Below are 6,576 nucleotides of genomic sequence, written 5' to 3'. Positions count from 1 at the left end.
GCAGCGCGACTGCAATAAAGACAACCTGTAACAGACCTGTGGTTTAAGTTAAGTTTGCATTGTAGGAACAAGGATAGGGCAAACGGCTGGTAAATATGGAAGCCAGTCAGAACTAGCCGATTGATATAAACATCCAACTAATCCTTACAGATGTGTAGTGTGAAATATTCAACACAAAAAAGTTGCATTAAAGTGTTACGAAATCCTTATGTATACTATATTTTTACAATAAGACCAGCTTCATAAAACGGTATACCACTATAGATACAAATGTAACACGCTTCAAAATAGAGGAGGTCACTTCATTCACATGTTTGAGGACCTTGAAAGGTAAAACAAAATGGCGGATTTTCAGAAAACGGGGTCAGAGCTGCAGACCATAAAGCAGTTAAAATAAACCTGCAAATGAATATATACTGTAATGATCTAGATTTGCAAAGAAGCCATGATCGCACATTTTAATAGGCTTTGTTTCTTTTTAATTCGTTTAATATTATCCTGTTGGTGTTTAACGGCCGTATTTGTAGCTTTACAAAGGTAAGAGCGCTATGCTAGGCTAATCAACTTGGCTTTCTAGCATTAGCGAACGTCAGCTAACTGTTAGCCAGCTAGTAAATCAACAAAATGCACCAAGTTGTCTGGCTTGCACGCTGTATAGAAATGATTGAAATGACACACTTTGGAGAGTTTGCTGTATGTGTTGCTTTTGGTTCGGATTAGTAAGTAGTTCGCTAGCTAATGATCTCAGACCGGATAAACTACTGGAATGGTCTCGTTAGCTGGTAACTACGAACTAGCCAGCAAGTTTACATTTCGATGACTACCGTCAGAGTTTAAAATAAGAAACGCGCATGTTATTACAAGGCTGTTGATCCTATGCTATGGAAAGTGGAAAACACATAAGTTGAAAGCTTTTGTCAATTCAGACAGAATGAGTGAACATCAGGGTGCATTCATTACCTCTTGCAACGGAAACAGTTCACCGTTCAAGAACGAAACGGAGGGACCTACCGGAATTTGTCCAATGGAAACTCTCCTTTCCGTTGCAAAATGGGTTCTGTTGCAAAGCTTTGGCAACAATTGGCATAATGAATACGCCCTTACTGCTGGTTGTTTCAGCAATTCATGGGGGGAAAGAATCGGGTTTTGGGATAAACGCCGAAAATAGGTTTACACAGGCTTAGGAGATCGTACACGTTATGTTCTGAGATAATAGCAATCCGTAAACATGAGCTTTATGAATTATGAAGCGTGTGTTTTCTTCTGATTACATAAATGCTTAAATTTACAAAAAGTTACTAGCTCATGAAAATGACCATAGAACAAACCGTATAAGATCTCATAAACTCTCCTATCGTGCGACGTCATGTTTCCCCTGCATGTGATCTTGCATTTTTCCACTATCCATTCGTGTATTGCCAGAAACCTAACATTAGATACTGGGACATGGCCTGGATTCAGAGGCATGCTTTGTGTTCAAAACAAGATGAGTCGTTTTTGAATGAATTAGAACAGTATGCTTTCTTTCTAAGATGCATTTTGAAGTTATAAGTAACATAGACATTAGAACTCAAATAGGAAAACAGACAGTTCCCAACTCTGTACAACATAGCTATAGGGAGATTGCATGCTAGCGCCCTCTACTGAGGAACATTAGAATGACACCTAATGTGATTCAATTATATAGTTATTAAGTATAACTTCTATATAGCACTTTGACATCGGCTGATGTAAAAAGGGCTTTATAAATACATTTGATTGATTAATTGAAACTTGCATGCTCTGGACCAAACCAGCTCGTGCGATGACTGTCGCTGGCTGCGCCTCGAGAGGCGTGTAACTTTCCTTAGAAGGTTTGGTGAGACAGAAGTTCACTTTCCTCCCGTGGGTGCCTGTACCTTGGTGGAGTCTGAGTTGCAGGATACGAGGGTGGATCTGGGTTCGTAATCGAATCACATGGATCTGTACTCCCAACATGGCAATATAGTGCTGGCTGATATGTCGGTGTCCTTCACTGTTACATAGGACTCGTGTTCGGATGACGACATGGTTTCTCTGGCTGGTTAACGTTTTTTTCTGAGACTGTGATAGAGGGTTTGGCTTTGGGGCAGCCACACATCCTTGATACGGATGTAGCAGGGGAATCCCGGGCTTCTAGCGCGTCTCTCATTGAGCTATGTCACCAAGCGGCTGCACGCTTGTCAGTGGAGTGGCCGTCCTCCCTGCATGGCGGAAGGCATTCAGGTTTGGTGGGGAATATCTGCTATCTTTTTACAGACTTCGTCGATGAGCTTAAGATGACCTGGGCCCAGCCGCATTCAGCCAAGCTGATGTTGAATGGGTAGTCCCACGTTATGAATATGGAGGGGGTGGGGCTTGTCTTCGTGGATGGGAAGCTAGCTGGCGACTTAGCCCCTTTGGCAAACAAAAGGATTGCTAACCCCAACCCATTTTGCACTAGTTTTCTATCTGTTAGTGCCATTTTAGAATTGGTTAGTCTTGGCTATAACACTAAACATCAGAATCATTAAGCACATGTCTTCTTACCAAACAGATGTTGTGTCCGTGCATCACCATGCAGTGTTCAATGTGGAATTGTTCATCCGTTTATACAATTCTAAAGAACAGGTAGAATAAACAAAATTGAATACTGTGTTCCACGATATAATAGAACAAATTGTTATTCCGGTTTCAATAAATTCATCTTAAATGGCACTTGCTTTTTCATTGACTGAATATATGCACTCTATATGGGGAAATGTAGCAATTAGGATTTATCTTGCCTATAAATTAGTCTGCATATAGATAAATGCGTGCATTCTTTTCCAGTGCTGCCCTAGTGTTCTAAAAATCAATTTTTCCCATTCAAGTACACACACAAAAATAAAAAAAATCATGTGAGTACTCGAAAAATGAAAATAAATGTAAAAATGCTCCCAGATATGCGAAATGTTCGGCAGGGCTGATGTAGCTCTTTACCAGGGATGCAAATATGCCGTTTTGATCTCAACCAGCCACGTGAACCATGTAGATCTGAAAGAAACAAAATCATTGGTGGAGCCTCCGGACTGAGCACAGAAAGTTAAATGTATTGAACTAACTTATTAGAAAAGGAGTCCTTTGCACTAGTTTCTCAAGTCCTGAAAAGAATGCATCAGTAAATCATATTCCTGCAACTATCAGAAGAAGTAATGCCTCTTCTTGTGCGCGCGCCTGTGTGTGGTTACTTATGAGTCAATTTCCCAACAATACAATTCAAAAGTAAGAAAATTAACAAATAAAAAAATAGTAACACAATAAAATAACAATGAGGCTATATACAAGGAATGCCGGTACCAAGTCAGTGTACTCGGGTACGAGGTAGTTGGTGTGATTGAGGTATATTTGACTAATTTCACGAAACTAGGCATATTTTGAGTGTCACTAAAAATCTAAATGTGTTTTTTGGCAGAAATGCCTTCCGGAACATGTGAACTTTCATGTGCCTTTCTATCAAACTTGTATGCCATCTGTAAATACAAATACAATTGTTAAATTACGAGCCTAGTTGGTTTAGCCACAGAAAAAGCCAGGAACCTTCCCGCTAGCCATGATTGGCTGAGATAGTGAGTAGGCTGGACATGCCGAGAGATGAGTTCGGATTTGTCTGCCGTGTAGCATGCTTCTGTCTATTTGAGCTGGTCAGTATGTGTAGTAGGTAATCCTGTCTATCATGGCTTTAAAAAAAAATTGTTATCACGTATTAAAACTGCATAAGTGTTGCTCTAATAAATAAATAAATAAATAAACTAATAAATGTATGAAATAAGACGTTTTTATTTTTTTTCACAAATTTTCAGTTGAGTCATACAGCCTAGTGGGCTAGTTCAAATGGTTTCTTTCAATAAGAACATAGCCTTTTTTAGCAAATAAAAACAATTAGAAGCATGGACGTTACACACAATCGGCCTGCCAATCAAAGTCAACAAACAAGCATGCGCAACTGCAGAGTAAGCAAACATTTAGTGAAGTAAACTCCTTTTGTTAGCAAAAGTGTCAGCAAGCATTGAGGATGACTGAAGACAAGGAAAATAACGCTATTGAGGTTGATTTGCAGGACAACAAAGAATTGGTTCGAAGAAAGGGGGCTTCTGTTGTTTGGAACTGGTTTGGCTTTAAGATATCCGACCTCGACCAACAAACAGTACCATGTAAGTTGTCAGTGCATTGTGCTAGGCAAAGGTGGAAACACCAGCAACCTTTTTCACCACCTGAAAACCCTGCATGTGCACGAATATGAGGAATCTACCAGAATGCATGAAACAAACCCCCGGAGCAAGTCCCAAGACATCTTCAAGCCAGACCCACACTCCGCTATCACTCAAGGCATCATTTGTTAGTGGTATTCCCTATGACAAGAAGAGCAAGAAGTGGAATGAGATAACGAGTGCAATTATGTATCACATAGCAAAAGACATGGAACCAATTCAAACTGTGGAGAAAGATGGTTTCACAAAGCTGATTCAAACTCCAGACCCAAGATATGAGATCCCGAGCCGTAAATACTTCAGCAAAACATGTCTGCCAGAACGCAATACAGAATGTCGGGACAGAGTTGCCAATTAAATCCGTAACGCTGCATTCTGCTCTACCACTGCCGAATTATGGTCATGCCGGATCACAGAGCCATACATTAGCCTCACAATTCATTACAATGACGACAACTGGAAGCTGCAAAGCAAATGCCTCTTATTTCTCAGACCAACACATCAGAGAAATAATTGCAGCTGGGCTGAGGGAGGCACTTTCATCCTGGGGCTTGAAAGAGTCGCGTCAAGTATGTATGACTACCGACAGCGAATCGAACATGGTCACAGCATTGAAGCTGAACAAATGCACAAGACTAGGTTTTTTCGGACACAGGCTACACATTGCTATTGGTAAGTTTCAACGTCCAAAACATACAGAGCTAGGTAGAGAAATAACGTAACTTAAAATGCAGAAAGCTATTGTGTTCCTTATCTCCTCTGTTTGAAGTTATAGCTGACTACACTGCCTGATCATTCTTATACTTTAAGCCGAATATATACAGCTATCCAAATATATCAAATTTGTAAATGTGTGCAATATCCAAACATTACATTGTTTTTATTTCTAATTGATACATTTGCCTGTGGTTTCAATATATGAATCTATCTTCTCTCTTTTCATAATAAATAGCCTACTCAATAAATTATCCCGTTTTCTAAAGCAATATAGCTCTCTTAATCACAACAGTTGAATGTACATCTATAGATGGATTCCATTTGTAATCATGTCCAGTATCCATGCTGTAAATTGATGTAATTACAGCAGATGCAATGTTATTTCTATTGAATAATTGTGATTCATATGTAATTATTTTTCACCTTTTTATTTTTCAGAGAAGAGTGTCCAAAACGAACCTCTGGTTTCCCAGTGTGCAAGAAAGTGGTCAGCACATTTTCATAGTTGGAAGCAGCAGAAGGCCCTGATAAGTGCACAGGATAAACTGAGTCTGCCCCTCCACAAGCTCATCACGGAATCCCCGACAAGGTGGGGTTCTCACCTGCAGATGATGGAAAGAGTCCTGGAGCAGGAAAAGGCCAACCTAGAAGTCCTGGCAGCAGACAAAAAAACACGGCACCTTGCACCCTCCTGACAAGACATTGAGGTCTTTGAATCTATCACAGCAGCACTTAAGCACCTCCAGGAGAGACATACGTGAGTGTGTCCTATCTGAAGCCTGTTCAATATGGAGGTTCTGAAATTAAATGATGGCGAAGTCAACCTGACCCGAGAGATTAAGATGAGGGTCCTCAATTACCTGAATGACAAATACACCAACCCTGAAACAGATGAGCTGCTCACCAATATCTACCTTTCTGGACTCAAGGTTCAAGACCACCTACATGACCACTGAGAAGCTGGTGAAGGTGAGAGCTGCCTCCTGGACAGCTACACTCTGATGATGGCAGCAGACAGTCAGGCTGATCCTTTGGAGTGCTGGCGAGTTCACGCTTCCCACAAGTGAGTTGTCTGGCAAAGAAATACTTATACATCCCTGCCACAAGTTTGCCCTTTGAGATGGCATTTAGCAGTGGGGGCAATGTGGTCACATGCCACAGGGCAAATTTGAAGCCAGAAACTGTCAATAGGCTGGTGTTCCTGGCATGGAACTTGTGAAGAGGGAGGCAGTGAATTGTTACATGTTGAACTGAGAAACATACAGACTGGTTATTTTTTGAAGAAGTCAGTTTGAAAAGGTTTACAACTTGAATTCATAATGACCAGTGTTATGCTGAAAAAAGACTGCACTTCTTATATTTGGCAGGAAAAAGTAAAACAAAAAGAAAAGAAAGGTTTTACTTAAAAACAACAAAAAATAAAGTTACATTTTACTGTTATATAGCTTTGTTTATGTTTCATGTTGGCACAGGTTTACCACAGAAGTAAAAAAAATAAAAAAGTGCAATGCCCCTTTTCTGTTTCTCTAAGGTTAAAAGCAATATTTTGTCATTTATTTACTTTGAAGGGCTCATAAAATGTCAAATAAATAACAGTATATTGTGATATTGT

At 40.0% G+C, this 6,576-nt stretch overlaps 1 protein-coding gene across 3 annotated transcripts in view; it reads left to right on the top strand.

Moving 5' to 3' along the window:
• The first annotated feature begins 348 nt into the window (after positions 1 to 348).
• The window catches only part of LOC123994752 (transcription initiation factor TFIID subunit 6-like), a 66,413-nt gene continuing 60,185 nt past the window's right edge, over positions 349 to 6,576 (top strand). Inside the window, exons 1-3 of one of the 3 annotated variants that reach the window (XM_046297707.1) lie at positions 349 to 537; positions 5,403 to 5,721; positions 5,894 to 6,027. The gene's annotated coding sequence lies outside the window, so the exon portion shown is untranslated. Of the gene's footprint in view, positions 538 to 5,402; positions 6,028 to 6,576 lie in introns of all 3 variants that reach the window. The other 2 variants (XM_046297706.1, XM_046297708.1) reach the window with 2 other exon arrangements.

Source organism: Oncorhynchus gorbuscha, linkage group LG14 (genome assembly GCF_021184085.1).
Source record: "Oncorhynchus gorbuscha isolate QuinsamMale2020 ecotype Even-year linkage group LG14, OgorEven_v1.0, whole genome shotgun sequence".
NCBI lineage: Eukaryota > Metazoa > Chordata > Actinopteri > Salmoniformes > Salmonidae > Oncorhynchus > Oncorhynchus gorbuscha.
Note: the sequence above shows the minus strand (reverse complement) of the source record. Positions and strands in the feature narration are given on the sequence as shown.